This window comes from Scyliorhinus torazame, chromosome 5 (assembly GCF_047496885.1).
Source record: "Scyliorhinus torazame isolate Kashiwa2021f chromosome 5, sScyTor2.1, whole genome shotgun sequence".
Taxonomy (NCBI): domain Eukaryota; kingdom Metazoa; phylum Chordata; class Chondrichthyes; order Carcharhiniformes; family Scyliorhinidae; genus Scyliorhinus; species Scyliorhinus torazame.
The window spans coordinates 95,221,185-95,238,127 of NC_092711.1; the positions used below are offsets into that span (position 1 = coordinate 95,221,185).

A 16,943-nucleotide genomic window follows, 5' to 3' on the forward strand; every position below is an offset into this window, starting at 1 on the left:
AAGCTGGCTGACGTGCTGCCTGAGTCAGTGCTGTGTGGAGGAACCGTGTCTCCCTGGGACACAACTAGAGGGTTTCATAGCAGTGTGAGCTTCGGAAGGAGATGCAGACACTTAGAGCTTTCCCTTCTGCTGAGCAATATTTCATTATTTTTATACATCTCAGGAGGTGGGATGCACAGCTCAGGAATTGGCGTAATCTCTGCTGTGAACTTACTCACTAATCACATCTGTCAAATTAGAAGTTGTGATCCAGGTTTCATTCTTCACTGCTGTTATTTGCAATTGAACGCTCACAGACAACAAACAAAACCCCCGGTCTGAGCTGATCTCAGTGGGTGCAGTGAGGTTATCGATGGGTTTTGAATGTAAATCCACATAATAAAGATCAGAATTGGTGAGTTTTTTCCTGCTTCACCGTCTGATCCAATAAACACTCGGCATCTGTTGAGTTTCATTGTGTCAGATAGTTTGAATTCTCATTTTGGAAATGGAGTAAGTTAAGGGTGTTTCCTTTTTAAATAAATTAACCAAAACATCCTATTGCTTTCAATTTAAAACATTTAATATGTACACAGTCTTTGGTATTTGTGCTATCTTCTGTACGAAAATAAGTAAACTCAAAAAATACTCAACACAAATGTTGACGGTAATGTGATTGCGTGACTACATCACTTAATAAAGGAGTCAGTGAGAGTGGAAAAGGAGACCCTGGAAACCGAAAATTAACTCCTGAAAATCAGAGAGCATCTCTCGAGAAAATCTCAAGAAGAGCCATTGAAAAACATATATATTAAGCCCTGCAGTTGGATCTTTCAGACAATTGTAGATTATGCACCAAAAGTTGATTTAGAATTGAAGCAAAAGTTCAGAAATTTATTCTAAACAGGTTTCTGCTGAGAGTTCCTGGATTAAGGGGAAAGATCACAGATGGTGCTTTTAAAAATAGACACTGTAGCCCCCACAATAAATGCCATTTTCAGCATATTGAGTTCCAGCAGTTATAGGGGTTAACATCAGCAGGAACAAAATATTGTCAGACTGTCAATACTAAACAACAGCAGAATCCAACCCCTACAGTCATTTATGAACTTGCTGGAGGCATCGTGACTGAGTGAATCCCTTCCCACACACACACAGCATTTGAATTGTCTCTTAATGTGAGTGCGTTGGTGTGTCAGCAAGTTGAAAGACTTTGTGAATCCCTTCCCACACACTAAGCAGGTAAACGGTTTATCCCCAGTGTGAATACGCTGGTGAGCAGTGACGACTAATTGAATCCCTTCCCACACACTAAGCAGGTAAACGGTTTATCCCCAGTGTGAATACGCTGGTGAGCAGTGACGACTAATTGAATCCCTTCCCACACACAAAGCAAGTAAACGGTCTTTCCCCAGTATGGAGCCGCTGCTGTGCAATGAGGGAGGATGCCTGTCTGAAACTCTTTCCACAGGAAGTGGAGCTGAATGGTTTCTCCTTCATGTGAACTCGCTGGTGTGACAGCAAGTGGGATGATCCAGTGAATCCCTTCCCACACACAGAGCAGGTGAACGGCCGCTCACCTCTATGAACACGCTGGTGTGACAGCAGGTGGAATGACTGAGTGAATCTCTTCCCACAGTCGGAGCAGACGAACGGCCTCTCCCCAGTGTGAGTGCGTTGATGTATAGTGAGTGCTGAAGAATGCCTGAACCTCTTTCCACAGGAGGGGCAGATGAATAGCTTTTCCTCAGTGTGAATCCGCTAGTGAGACCAAGGCCAGATGACTGAATTGATCTCTCCCCACACACAGAGCAGGTGAATGGCCTCTCCCCAGTGCGACTGCCGATGGTTTTCCAGCAGGGAAGGGTAACTGAATCCCTTCCCACAGTCCTCACATTTCCATGGTTTCTCCATGGCGCCTGTATCCTTGTGTCTCTCCAAGGTGGATGATCGCTTGAAGTCTTCGCCACGTACAGGACACGTGTATGGTTTCTCCTCACTGTGAAGGTCGTGATGTTTCTTCAGGCTGTGTAACTGGTTAAAGCTCTTTCCTCGGTCAGTTCACTGGAACACTCTCGCTCGGGTGTGTTTGTCTTGATATCTTTCCAGTCACACTGATGTTTAAAATTGTTTCTCACAGACAGAAGAGACAATCGTTTCTCCTTCAACATTCAAAGTCTCAGGATTTTCAGGTCCTGATGAATTGAGTGACTGTCAGATGATGTTTGGTTTCAGTCTCACATCTGTAAATCCTCCTTTCCAATATCCTGTAAAAGGAATTTACAAACGTCATCACTGTCAGTGCAGCATATAAATTCTGAACAGACAATTCTAGTTTCTCTGGAACATTTTTTCCTCTCTCGTTCCCCCAAAGCTGTCAATCCCCGTTCTACACACTCTCCCTCCTCCCTGGGCTGAAATCCAAACCCATCTCACCATCTGCACCATTTCTTTCCTCCACTCCCAGTTTTCTCCCTCCCTCTCCTCTGTCTGGGTTCAGTTCTCCAGCTCCTGTCTGAAGACTGACAATAAAATCAATTATTTTCTTTGTCAATTATCCTTTTTGTCTACTGTGTACGTACTGTGGATGTTCCCTTGGCCACAGAAAAATACTTTTCACTGTACTTCGGTACATATGACAATAAATCTGTCACAGTCACACTGGGCTAAATTGCTGGCTTTAAAAGCAGGCCAAGGCAGGCCAGCAGCATGGTTCAATTCCCTACCAGCCTCCCCGAACAGGTGCCGGAATGTGGCGACTAGGGGCTTTTCACAGTAACTTCATTGAAGCCTACTTGTGACAATAAGCGATTTTCATTTCATTTCATTTCATGTTCATTTGACTGATTGATTTATTGTCATATGTACCAAATATGGCCTGCCTTGGTCTGCTTTAAAAGCCAGCAATTTAGCCCAGTGTGCTAAACCAGCTCCTGATCAATCAGCTGTGTGTACCATCTACAAGATGCACTGCAGTAACTCACCAAGGTTCCTGAGACAGCATCTTCCAAACCCACAACCACTACCATCTGGAAGGACATGAGCAACGGACACCGGGAACCCCATCACCTGGAGGTTCACCAAGTCATTCAGTGGCCTGATATTGAAATATATCACCGCTCCTTCACTGTCTCTGGGGCAACATCCTGGAACTACCTCCCTGACAGCACAGCGGGTGTACCTACACCTCAAGGACAGCAGCGGTTCAAGAAGGCAACTCACCATCACCGTCTGAAGGGAAACTAAGAATGGGTAATAAATCCTGGACGAGCCAGTGACGACCACATCTTGTAAAAATTGAATTTTAAAAAATATATCTGCTGCTCCTGTCCCTCTAGATGGTAGTGGCTGCATGCCTGAGTGTGTGTGTCTGTTTGTGTGGGTGTGTCAGTCAGTGTGTGCGGTGAGTGTCTGGTGTGTTCTTGATGTCAGGGTATCTGCTGATTATGTTCTTCTAGATAGTCATGTCATTGGTTTGGAAGGTGCTGCCCAAGGAGTCTTGGTGATTTCCCGCAGTGCATCTTGTAGATGGTACACCCACTGCTACTACCGTGCGTCAGTGGTGGAGGGAGTGAATGTTTGTGGAAGGCATGCCAATCAAGTGTGCTGCCTTATCCTGGATGGTGTTGAGCTTCTTGAGTGTGGTTGGAGCTGCACTCATCCAGGTAAGTGGTGAGCATTCCATCACACTCCTGACTTGTACCTTGTAGATGGTGGACAGGCTTTGGGGAGTGAGGAAGTGAGTTATTCCATGCAGAATCCCTAGCTTCTGACCTGCTCTTGTAGCCACACTATTTATATGGCTATTCCAGTTTAGTTTCAGATCAATGGTCACCCAACCCCACGATGTTGACAGTGGGGGATTCAGTGATGGTAATGCCATTGCATGTCAAGGGGCGATGGTTAGATTGTCTCTTATTGGAGATGGTCATTGCCTGACACTTGTGTGTTACTTGGCACTAGTTAGCCCAAGCCTGGATATTTTGTCTGACATCCCAAAACATTTCATGGGAGACGCTATCAATCATCATTTAACACTGAGCAATGAAAGGATACAATAGAGCAGATGTGACCAAAGGCTGGTCAAAGAAGTAGGAATTAAGGAGTATCCAAAGGAGGAAAATGAGGTGGGGATAGTTAGCGAAGGAATTCCAGAGTTTACTGACTCTCCTAACAGTGGAAACGTTTTCTTCCGATCTGCCTGCAGAAACCTCTCATCATTTTGATCACCAGCAATAAATTTTCCTCGAACCTTCTCTGTGTAAGAAAGGAAATCTCAACTTCTCCAGTCTCTCTACAAAACTGAAATCCCTCAACCTTGGTACCATTCTGGTGAATCTCCCCTGCTCCCTCTCTAAGACATTGGCCTCCTTTCTAAATTGTGCTGCCCACAGCTGGTCACGAGATCCAGCTAAGGCCCAAACGTTCAATAAACGTTTCCCATAGCTTCCCTGTACTCCTGCCCATTTCAATGATAACAAGGATCGTTTGTGCATTTTTGACACCTCATCAACTTGTCCTGCCACCTTCTAACATTTGTGTCCATAAACTTCAGGCCACTCTGTTCCTGCTCTGTTTAAAATTCTACTGTTTAGTTTATACTGCCTCTCCTCATTATTCCTTCCAGAATCCATCATTGGCTGTGAACCATATTGGATATTCTGAAGATGTGAAAGGTTCTACATGAGCTCAACAGAATCACAGACTGTTGCAGTGCAGAAGGAGGCCATTCGGTCCCTCGTGTCTGCTATGTCTTTCTGAATGAGCCTTTCACCCAGTGCTGTTCTCCTGCCTTCTCCCTGTAACACTGCACATTGTTTAAAAAGTTATAGATTTTGAACCAAAGATTAAATTGGGATTGATATTCAAAGTTCAAAGAAAACAGCGCGGGAGCTGAGTGAGCCGGGACTCTGAAAACAGCGCGGGAGCTGAGTGAGCCGGGACTCTGAAAACAGCGCGGGAGCTGAGTGAGCCGGGACTCTGAAAACAGCGCGGGAGGTGAGTGAGCCGGGACTCTGAAAACAGCGCGGGAGCTGAGTGAGCCGGGACTCTGAAAACAGCGCGGGAGCTGAGTGAGCCGGGACTCTGAAAACAGCGCGGGAGGTGAGTGAGCCGGGACTCTGAAAACAGCGCGGGAGGTGAGTGAGCCGGGACTCTGAAAACAGCGCGGGAGGTGAGTGAGCCGGGACTCTGAAAACAGCGCGGGAGCTGAGTGAGCCGGGACTCTGAAAACAGCGCGGGAGCTGAGTGAGCCGGGACTCTGAAAACAGCGCGGGAGGTGAGTGAGCCGGGACTCTGAAAACAGCGCGGGAGGTGAGTGAGCCGGGACTCTGAAAACAGCGCGGGAGATTTAAAAAGCGCAGGAGCTGCGAGTCGGAGCGGAGATTTTAAAAGATTGCGGCCTAGTTTCGGGAGCCGTTCGGAGGTGGAGGAGCAGTCTCTGTCAGGGAGAGAACCTGAGAACATCTAAGACACTCAGAGGGTAAGAAGGTAAGTAAGTGATTTTTACTCATTTTTACTTTTATACCTTTTTCAAATTGTGTGTGTCGGGGGGAAACTGAAGTGACATCACAGAAAAGCTGTGGCCTGAGTGGCTGGTTGGGAATCTACACTAAATTAAAAAAATTAAGCATTGGTAACTAATTAAACATAATTACTTAATTATAATTTAGAGGGATATCTAAGCCAGAATCAGAGAGTACTATATTTAGCTTTCGCATTTCTATTAGAAATCTAGTGCTAGGAAACAGATAGTTAACAGTAACTTTGAAATTTAAAAAAATATATATATTTTTTTTTTTTTTAAATTTTTTAAATTTTAATTAATTGACGCAATGTCAGTTAGAGGGGTGCAGTGCTCTGACTATGAGATGTGGCAGGTCCGGGAGGCTTCCAGCATCCCGGATGGCTTCATCTGCAGAAAGTGCACCCAACTGGAGCTCCTCACAGACCGCATGGTTCGGTTGGAGCAGCAACTGGATGCACTTAGGAGCATGCAGGTGGCGGAAAGCGTCATCGGTCGCAGTTATGTAAATGTGGTCACACCCAAGGTGCAGGCAGAGAAATGGGTGACCACCAGAAAGGGCAGGCAGTCAGTGCAGGAATCCCCTGTGGTTGTCCCCCTCTCGAACAGGTATACCCCTTTGGATACTGTCGGGGGGGATAGCTTATCAGGGGAAAACAGCAGCAGCCAGAGCAGTGGCACCACGGCTGGCTCTGATGTTCAGAAGGGAGGGTCAAAGCGCAGAAGAGTAATAGTAATAGGGGACTCTATAGTCAGGGGCACAGATAGGCGCTTCTGTGGACGTGAAAGAGACTCCAGGATGGTATGTTGCCTCCCTGGTGCCAGGGTCCAGGATGTCTCCGAACGGGTAGAGGGCATCCTGAAGGGGGAGGGCAAACAGGCAGAGGTCGTTGTACATATTGGTACTAACGACATAGGCAGGAAGGGGCATGAGGTCCTGCAGCAGGAGTTCAGGGAGCTAGGCAGAAAGTTAAAAGACAGGACCTCGAGGGTTGTAATCTCGGGATTACTCCCTGTGCCACGTGCCAGTGAGGCTAGAAACAGGAAGATAGAGCAAGTAAACACGTGGCTAAACAGCTGGTGTAGGAGGGAGGGTTTCCGTTATCTGGACCACTGGGAGCTCTTCCGGGGCAGGTGTGACCTATATAAGGACGGGTTGCATCTAAACCGGAGAGGCATAAATATCCTGGCCGCGAGGTTTGCTAGTGTCACACGGGAGGGTTTAAACTAGTATGGCAGGGGGGTGGGCATGGGAGCAATAGGTCAGAAGGTGAGAGCATTGAGGGAGAACTAGGGAATAGGGACAGTGGGGCTCTGAGGCAGAGCAGACAGGGAGAAGTTGATGAACACAGCGGGTCTGGTGGCCTGAAGTGCATATGTTTTAATGCAAGAAGTATTACGGGTAAGGCAGATGAACTTAGAGCTTGGATTAGTACTTGGAACTATGATGTTGTTGCCATTACAGAGACCTGGTTGAGGGAAGGGCAGGATTGGCAGCTAAACGTTCCAGGATTTAGATGTTTCAGGCGGGATAGAGGGGGATGTAAAAGGGGAGGCAGAGTTCTGCTACTGGTTCGGGAGAATATCACAGCTGTACTGCGGGAGGACACCTCAGAGGGCAGTGAGGCTATATGGGTAGAGATCAGGAATAAGAAGGGTGCAGTCACAATGTTGGGGGTTTACTACAGGCCTCCCAACAGCCAGCGGGAGATAGAGTAGATAGGTAGACAGATTTTGGAAAAGAGTAAAAACAACAGGGTTGTGGTGAAGGGAGACTTCAACTTCCCCAATATTGACTGGGACTCACTTAGTGCCAGGGGCTTAGACGGGGCGGAGTTTGTAAGGAGCATCCAGGAGGGCTTCTTAAAACAATATGTAGACAGTCCAACTAGGGAAGGGGCGGTACTGGACCTGGTATTGGGGAATGAGCCCGGCCAGGTGGTAGAAGTTTCAGTAGGGGAGCATTTCGGTAACAGTGACCACAATTCAGTAAGTTTTAAAGTACTGGTGGACAAGGATAAGAGTGGTCCTAGGATGAATGTGCTAAATTGGAGGAAGGCTAATTTTAACAATATTAGGCGGGAACTGAAGAACATAGATTGGGGGCGGATGTTTGAGGGCAAATCAACAGCTGACATGTGGGAGGCTTTCAAGTGGCAGTTGAAAGGAATTCAGGACCGGCATGTTCCTGTGAGGAATAAGGATAAATACGGCAATTTTCGGGAACCTTGGATAACGAGAGATATTGTAGGCCTCGTCAAAAAGAAAAAGGAGGCATTTGTCAGGGCTAAAAGGCTGGGAACAGACGAAGCCTGCGTGGAATATAAGGAAAGTAGGAAGGAACTTAAGCAAGGAGTCAGGAGGGCTAGAAGGGGTCACGAAAAGTCATTGGCAAATAGGGTTAAGGAAAATCACAAGGCTTTTTACACGTACATAAAAAGCAAGAGGGTGGCCAGGGAAAGGGTTGGCCCACTGAAGGATAGGCAAGGGAATCTATGTGTGGAGCCAGAAGAAATGGGCGAGGTACTAAATGAATACTTTGCATCAGTATTCACCAAAGAGAAGAAATTGGTAGATGTTGAGTCTGGAGAAGGGTGTGTAGATAGCCTGGGTAACATTGAGATCCAAAAAGACAATGTGTTGGGGGTCTTAAAAAATATTAAGGTAGATAAGTCCCCAGGGCCTGATGGGATCTACCCCAGAATACTGAAGGAGGCTGGAGAGGAAATTGCTGAGGCCTTGACAGAAATCTTTGGATCCTCACTGTCTTCAGGGAATGTCTCGGAGGACTGGAGAATAGCCCATGTTGTTCCTCTGTTTAAGAAGGGTAGCAAGGATAATCCCGGGAACTACAGGCCGGTGAGCCTTACTTCAGTGGTAGGGAAATTACTGGAGAGAATTCTTTGAGACAGGGTCTACTCCCATTTGGAAGCAAATGGACGTATTAGCGAGAGACAGCATGGTTTTGTGAAGGGAAGGTCGTGTCTCACTAACTTGACAGAGTTTTTCGAGGAGGTCACTAAGATGATTGATGCAGGTAGGGCAGTGGATGTTGTCTATATGGACTTCAGTAAGGCCTTTGACAAGGTCCCTCATGGTAGACTAGTACAAAAGGTGAAGTCACACGGGATCAGGGGTGAGCTGGCAAGGTGGATACAGAACTGGCTAGGTCATAGAAGGCAGAGAGTAGCAATGGAAGGATGCTTTTCTAATTGGAGGGCTGTGACCAGTGGTGTTCCACAGGGATCAGTGCTGGGACCTTTGCTCTTTGTAGTATATATAAATGATTTGGAGGAAAATGTAACTGGTCTGATTAGTAAGTTTGCAGATGACACAAAGGTTGGTGGAATTGCGGATAGCGATGAGGACTGTCAGAGGATACAGCAGGATTTAGATTGTTTGGAGACTTGGGCGGAGAGATGGCAGATGGAGTTTAATCCGGACAAATGTGAGGTAATGCATTTTGGAAGGTCTAATGCAGGCAGGGAATATACAGTGAATGGTAGAACCCTCAAGATTATTGAAAGTCAAAGAGATCTAGGAGTACATGTCCACAGGTCAGTGAAAGGGGCAACACAGGTGGAGAAGGTAGTCAAGAAGGCATATGGCATGCTTGCCTTCATTGGCCGGGGCATTGAGTATAAGAATTGGCAAGTCATGTTGCAGCTGTATAGAATCTTAGTTAGGCCACACTTGGAGTAGAGTGTTCAATTCTGGTCGCCACACTACCAGAAGGATGTGGAGGCTTTAGAGAGGGTGCAGAAGAGATTTACCAGAATGTTGCCTGGTATGGAGGGCATTAGCTATGAGGAGCGGTTGAATAAACTCGGTTTGTTCTCACTGGAACGAAGGAGGTTGAGGGGAGACCTGATAGAGGTCTACAAAATTATGAGGGGCATAGACAGAGTGGATAGTCAGAGGCTTTTCCCCAGTGTAGAGGGGTCAATTACTAGGGGGCATAGGTTTAAGGTGAGAGGGGCAAGGTTTAGAGTAGATGTATGAGGCAAGTTTTTTACGCAGAGGGTAGTGTGTGCCTGGAACTCGCTACCGGAGGAGGTGGTGGAAGCAGGGGCGATAGTGACATTTAAGGGGCATCTTGACAAATACATGAATAGGATGGGAATAGAGGGATACGGACCCAGGAAGTGTAGAAGATTGTAGTTTAGTCGGGCAGCATGGTCGGCACGGGCTTGGAGGGCCGAAGGGCCTGTTCCTGTGCTGTACATTTCTTTGTTCTTTGTTTGTTTTGTTAACTATTTTACTGCAGAAACAGCTTCAGCTGGGAGTCTGAATGAAGAGGAAAGATCCCAGGCAGCGGTTCTTCACGGTTCACTGCAGGCGCAACAGCTCAATCAGCTCCACTTTCAGCTTGGGAGAGCTCAGCAGCTCCACACACTGTCCACAGGGGAGATTTCCTGGTCCAGTGGGACCAGCATTCATGTTTTAACTGACACCACCAGAAAACTGGATCAATCGGTCGCTTGTCTCCTTGCTGTTCGGATCTTGTTGTGCACACACTAGTTGTTGTGAAACAACAGAGAACTTTTTGAAAGGAACTAACTTGTCTTCACATATTAAAAAAGACATAACACACTCACACTGTGTTTAATACAAAACAGATAATACTGGACAATCTCAGGTGGTCTGGCAGCCTCTGTGGAGAGCATCTTGGAGAGACCTGCTGAGATTGTCCTGTATTTTCTGTTTTTGTTTCAGGTTCCAGCGTCTGCAGTAATTTGCTTTTATCTTTGTGTTTAAGATAAAGCTGATTTGACAGTTATCCAGAATCTGAATAATTTTAACTGGGCTGGAGTTTATTCAAATCTTCAGAAACAGATCCCAATGGTCATAATGAACATGGTTCAGTTCTGGACATGATTAACAGGAGGAATAACAGCAGAATCCAACCCCTGCAGTCACTTGTGAACTTGTTGGTGTGTCAGCAGAGTGGATTAACGAGTGAATCTCTTCCCACACACAGATCAAGTGAACAGCCTCTCTCCACTGTGAACTTGCAGGTGCCTCCACAGGTTGCATGAACGAACAAATCCCTTTCCCCATTCGGAGCAGGAAAACGGCTTCGCCCCAGTGTGAACTCGCTGATGTACACTGAGGTCAGATGATCGCCTGAACCCAGCCCCGCAGTGAGAGCCCCTGAACGGTCTCTCATCAGTGTGAACACGTTGATGGTGCACCAGGTCTCCAGAACTTTGTTAGCTCTTCCCACAGTCTGGGCATTTAAAAGGTCTCTCCCCAGCGTGAACTCGCCGGTGTATCAGCAGATTGGATGAATTAATGAATCCCTTCTCACACACATGACAAGTGAATGGCCTCTCCCCAGTGTGAACTCGCTGATGTATCAACAGGCTGGACGATCTGCTGAAGCTCTTTGTGCGGTGAGAGCAGCTGAATGGTGAGTAACCAGTGTGAATGTGCTGGTGCTCCCTCAGCCCATACAAACATTTAAAGCTCCTATCACAGTCAGAGCAATGAAACCATCTCTTGTCATTGTGTACTTGCTGGTATCTCCGCAGCCCAGATAAAAACATGCATCTCTTCCCACACACGGAACAGGTGAATGGCCTCTCCCCAGTGTGAACTTGCTGGTGTGTCACCAGGGTGGATGAATGTGTAAATGCTTTCCCACATTCAGTACAACTGAACGGCATCTCACCATTGTGACTGCGTTGATGATTTTTCAGCTCAAAGTCCACCATTTAAATGTGATAAAAAAGAAAGATTATGTGTCAAAATCATAGAAAAGTAGATTGATATAAAATAATGAGCATAATTTACTCCCATTGCCCACAAGTGTCAGGCAAAATGAATGTGTTAATTGAAATCAAGTACTTTGAATTTCAATGAAAATACTTCAGTTTACAAATGGAATCATGTTTCTTTAACTGTATTTCCAAATTCAGATCCATGTCCTCATTCTTTTTTTTCCTCTGAGCCTCTGAACTCCATTTGACAGAGTAATGTTGGAGAGTCGACACTGATTGTCCTGGGAAACAGCAGCAAGAGGTGCTCAGAGGCCGGAGGGGCAAGGGAGCAGTAAGGTCTGTTGCCAGACTTGAGGGCTGGAACCTGAATTCGCAAGTTAAGTGAGTGAGTGTGAATCCCTGGTAAACAATTTGTAATTTTAAAATGTCTTCCATCAACCTAGTAGTTTCATATTTGTCAGGGTTTTCATAGAATTTACAGCGCAGAAGGAGGCAATTCGGCCCATCGAGTCTGCACCGGCTCTTGGAAAGAGCACTCTACCCAAGGTCAGTATTGATTTCCTGAAGCTCCTGTTTTGCGTTTCAAGACATTTCTTGCCCAGTGTGTGAGGTGTTTAAAGATCTTTAATCTTCCTCTTTGCTTTTCGATGTTCATTAAAGATACATAAATTGATTTCCCTCATTATATATCTATTTTCCATACTTGGATGGCTGGTGTTTCATTAATTTCCACTACTTTTCTTTCTGGTTGATAATTGAGGGTCTGCTCACTTGGATTTACCTATGATTATATTCCGAATTTTATTGGTTGTCCCACCAGCCCCAACTTTCACAACGTAACAAACAAAAATCACTAATCACGTAATTGGGATTATCGATGGCGGACTCTATACCCAGCATTCCCCGCGGTGGTGAATGTTCCCTATCTGCACCGCAGGACAGCAATGCCCAGGCGTAATATCTAGCGGAATTGGAGCATGCGCAGTGTGTGATGGCGCCTGCGAGAGAGACGGTTCTTTGTCTCATGGGCAGCGGGTAAGGAAGCGGAAACCTGGAGGAAGCGATGGAGCCGGGTCTGGATGGGGAGAGTGTCTAAACACCGGGTGAAAGCCCTAAACCAGGAATACGTACCTGGAAGTCCTGCGTTTGCAGCTTCGGGTCGTTTTCCCGGGAACAGGCCCGGCTTGACGGTCGCCATCTTGATTCAATTGAATCGGTGCGCATGCGCGGGTGGTTTGTGGGCTTCGGGTTCTCTATTCCCGCCCGGGTCCTAGTGCTCGGGGAATACTAGAGACCGGGTCACAGATTGTTTAACAACTTCACTCATCCCCAGGCTGCAGTGCAGAAGAGTGCATGGAGCCATGTTTCTGTTCAATGTGAGAGGTTGCAGCCTCTGTATAGTTTCCAGAAGGGGTTGCTCTTCAACTTTGCTTACACTTGGCTCCGAATCCTTGGAAGAGGCTGGGTAAATCAGAAGTACTTCTCCTAGACCTGTTCTTGGACCTGGTTAACACAAATTTGTTGGAGCTGAATTTGCAGTCCCTATGGAGGTTCGGTGGCTGTCACACTGCCTAACAGCCTGTCTGGAAAGGGAGCAGTGGTGTCCACTGGTACGCTTGCTACCTTCCACAACTGTTGGGAACTTCAGGCTACAGAACAACTACAAGACACTGGAAACAACGTTCTGGTTGAGTTCGGAAGCTTCCCTTTGCTTTTGTTGCTAATTTTGTCTTCTTTCAGTTTGTTTGCCCCACATATTTGGGGTAACAAGAGGTCAGAGGTTACTCCATAGAAACTGGAATTGTCTGTTCTGAATTTCTAATATACTGTACAGTGATGATGTTTGTAAACTTACAGGGTATTAGAAGAGGAAATTTTGCAAGTGGGAAACTCAAATAAAACATCGCAGAGATCTAACAGAATCACTCGCTACATCAGAATCTGAATAACATCGAAAAATGTGGAAGGAGAAATGTTTCTCTGTTCTGTTCATGGGAAAAGATTTCAAATATCAGTGTGACTGGAAAAGCACCTGAGTGAGTGTCCCAGTGAACTGACTGTGGAAAGAGCTGTAACCAGTTAGACAGCCAGAAACAATATCACACCATTAAAAGTGAGGAGAAACTACACATGTTCTGTGTGTGGACAAGACTTCAACTGATCACCTATCCTGGAGAGACACAACAACACTGACGCCATGGAGAAACCGTGGAAATGTGGGGACTGTGGAAAGGGATTAAATTATCCATCCCTGCTTGAAAATCATCGACACAGTCACACTGGGGAGAGGCCATTCATCTGCTCCATATGTGGGATGGGATTCATTCAGTCATCCCACCTGCTGACACACCAGCAAGTTCACATTGACGAGAGGCTCTTTAAGCCCTCAGGCTGTGATAACAACTCTAAAAGCTCCAAGGACTTGGTTACGCACCAGGTTGTTCCCACCGAGAGACAATTCAGTTGCTCTCACTGTGCGAAGCGGTTCATACGATCATAGACACTCATTGAACATGAACGTACTCACACTGGGGAGAGGCCATTCATCTGCTCTGTGTGTGGGAAAGGATTCACCCGATCATCCTACCTCATGACACACCGACTGGTTCACACTGATAACAGACCTTTCAAATGTACTGAATGTGAGAAGAGTTATAAAACCACAAGTGAATTGCTGATACACCAGAGAGTCCACAATGGGGAGAGGCCATTCACCTGCTCTGTATGGGGGAAGGGATTCTCACGATCATCCCACCTTGCTAAACACCAACTGGTTCACACGGATAAAAGACTTTTCAAATGTTCTGAATGTGAGAAGATTTACAAAACCTCAACTGATCTGCTAACACACCAGCGAGTTCACAATGAGGAGAGGCCATTCAGGTGTACTGTGTGTGGGAACGGATTCACCCTGTCATCCAGCCTCCAGAAACACCAGCGAGTTCACACTGGGGAGAGGTTGTTCACCTGCTCCACGTGTGGGAGGGGATTCATTCATCCATCCAATCTTCTGACACACCAGCGAGTTCACACTGGGGAAAGGCCGTTTCTTTGCTCTGACTGTGGGAAGACATTCATCCACTCGTCCCACCTCTTAAGACACCAGAGAGTTCACAAACAAAAACTGTTTGCTGCAGTTTAATATTCTGATCTGTGTCAAATGAATTTATGTTTTTTCAGACACACAGCAGGGCCAGTAATTTCTCGAGGATAAGAGGAAACTAATTGGTATCCTGTTCCCAACTGCTCCATTTTCGGGTCTTTTCTCCTTTTTAATCCAGTTCTCATACATTCAGTTACTCCCATGGACAGGCCCCAGCTCCCCACACCTTCCAGAGTGTTTCCGAACCCTAGGATCCAGGGAAGGTATTGGGAACACTCCCGGGACCACTAAACACAAGAGCCAGTTATTTTGACTGATGTACTGGATCTGTACTGAATCTCATCATTCAGGATGGGATGTTTGCAAAGCCTCCTCTTCCTGTGGTTACACTTTGGGCTGAAATTAATGAAGCCTCAGATCTCTGATTGGGAAGTGGATCATTGTAAACATGAGCTCAGGGTTTTATTGTGCAGGAAGAGAAACAGAAACCAAAACCGCACAAGAGGCTGGCTTGTTGCTGATTTTAGTGAACTCCTTTCCCAGGATATTCAAAACTAACTGGGCTGTAATTGTTGGAACTGTCCTTTTTGAACAAGTGCATAACATTTGCAATTCTCCAGTCCTCTGGCACCTCCAGGAATGACTCGGAGATTATTGCCAGCGCTGCTGTAATTTACATTCTCACTTCAACACTTCCTCAATTTTGAACTGATCAAGGGACAGGGTTTCCTAGCATGTCTCCATGGCCTGGGTAGTGTTCTAACCCTACAGAAGGCCCAGGGATCTGCAACCTCAGAGTCCCTGTGGCCTCACCTGAGTGAGGGGAGGGGGAGCTGCCACACGTTTTCCTCAGACTGCTGGAACATAAATATCCTGACCCAGCTGTGGGTAGACGCGGGACACCCTTTGGTGAGTAGAAGATGTAAATAGTAAGAGGAATAAATCTAAACTTTTCTACAGTCATCGCTTCCGAGTGGTCGCTTGCCTGAGACTTTACAGATAGCACCTATCTCCTTGGTAAAGACAGTGAGTTTAGTTTGATTTTGAACAAGGTGACAGTTACTGTGACTCAATCTTTAAAAGCTCCTTCTTCATGAGTATGAGGGGATGAGAAAAATATCAGCCATGATTGAATGGCGGAGCAGACTCGATGGGCCGAGAGGCCTAATTCTTCTCCCATGTCTCATGATCATTGATGATTCCAAAGTAATACCTGTTTCTGTAGAGCATTTAAACCTGCTGTCTTTATTTTAAAAAGGATTTACCTTATGGATGTTGTTTGGAAAGTTATCAAGGGTGATCTATAGAGTACTGTATTCTTTTGGGGGGAGTGGTCAGGATTGGTAGTTGATAAATTGTTTACTGTGTGTTTATAAAATGTTAACTGGATTCATAGAATAAACATTGTTTTGTTTTAAACATACTTTAGCTCTCTGTTGCATCACACCTGTAAAGTGGGCCCTTGTGCTCCCCATAACCACAATCTATTTAAAGTTGTGGGTCAGATGAACTCCATGATATACTTTGGTGTTCTCTAAACCCTGGCCCATAAGAGGCTGGATTCTCCGATCGCCGAAATTGCGTTTGGCGATTGGCCGGACAATCCATTTTTATGCTGGAATCAGAGGGGACACCGTTTTTCTGATGCTCCGCCCCCTAAAACGGAATACTCGGGAGTGCACTGTACGGCGTATGGACGGCCCCAGGACTTCACCCGGGACCCTCCCCCGATGCTCCGCCACCAATTGGCCGACTCCCCGATGGTGTGAGACAAGTGTCCTCACAACTTTCAGGGACCTCCCGTGGCGACTGAGGACTGTGTCCAGCGCTTTCACTGTCGGGGGTTGGTGGGGGGGGGGGGTCGTTCCGCTGGCAGGGGAGGCTTCGGCGGGGCCTGGGGGGACTAGTGGGGGTGGTCTGGGGGGTGACAGAGATGCAGATTTTGACAAGCCCGTCCAAGCGCGGCCAGTGCCATGCTGTAGGAGGCCACAGCCGTGTGCATGCGCGGCTATTGAGCCAACCATTCTGCAGCCGTATCCGCAGGTCGAGCCAGGGGCTTTATGCGGAGCGGCTGCTGGCCCCCCCCACCGGGCAGAGGATCGGTGCGGGGGCGGCGCCGACTTTTATCCTGCGGACATAGAATACAGAGAATCCAGCCCATAATCGTTCATCACCAGAAAATGCTGGACATATTCCCTGCTCTAATATACTATGTCTCACTTCATATCGGTGTCGTGAACATAGAACATACAGTGCAGTAGGAGGCCATTCGGCCCATCTAGTATGCACCAACCTACTTAAGCCCTCACTTCCACCTTATCCCCGTAATCCAATAACTTGTCCGAACCTTTTTGGTCATTGGGCAATTCATCATGGCCAATCCACCTAACCTGCACGTCTTTTAGACTGTGGGAGGAAACCGGAGCACCCGGAGGAAACCCACGCAGACACAGGCAGAACGTGCAGACTCCGCACAGACAGTGACCCGGCAGGGAATCGATCCTGGGACCGTGGCGCTGTGAAGCCATAGTGCTATCCACTTGTGCTACCGTGCTGCCCTACGGTGGAGCACGTGGACAAGATAATTGGAGGAAATAATCTCAGGAGACCAAAG

The 16,943-nt window shown here is 46.8% G+C and overlaps 1 long non-coding RNA gene across 1 annotated transcript; it reads left to right on the forward strand.

Annotated features, from left to right (window-relative positions):
• Window positions 1–12,228: 12,228 nt before the first annotated feature.
• Window positions 12,229–15,748, forward strand: LOC140419016 (uncharacterized). The gene is made up of 2 exons (XR_011945483.1): window positions 12,229–12,261; window positions 13,084–15,748. It is a non-coding gene; the product is annotated as an uncharacterized lncRNA (long non-coding RNA).
• The last annotated feature ends 1,195 nt before the right edge of the window (window positions 15,749–16,943 follow it).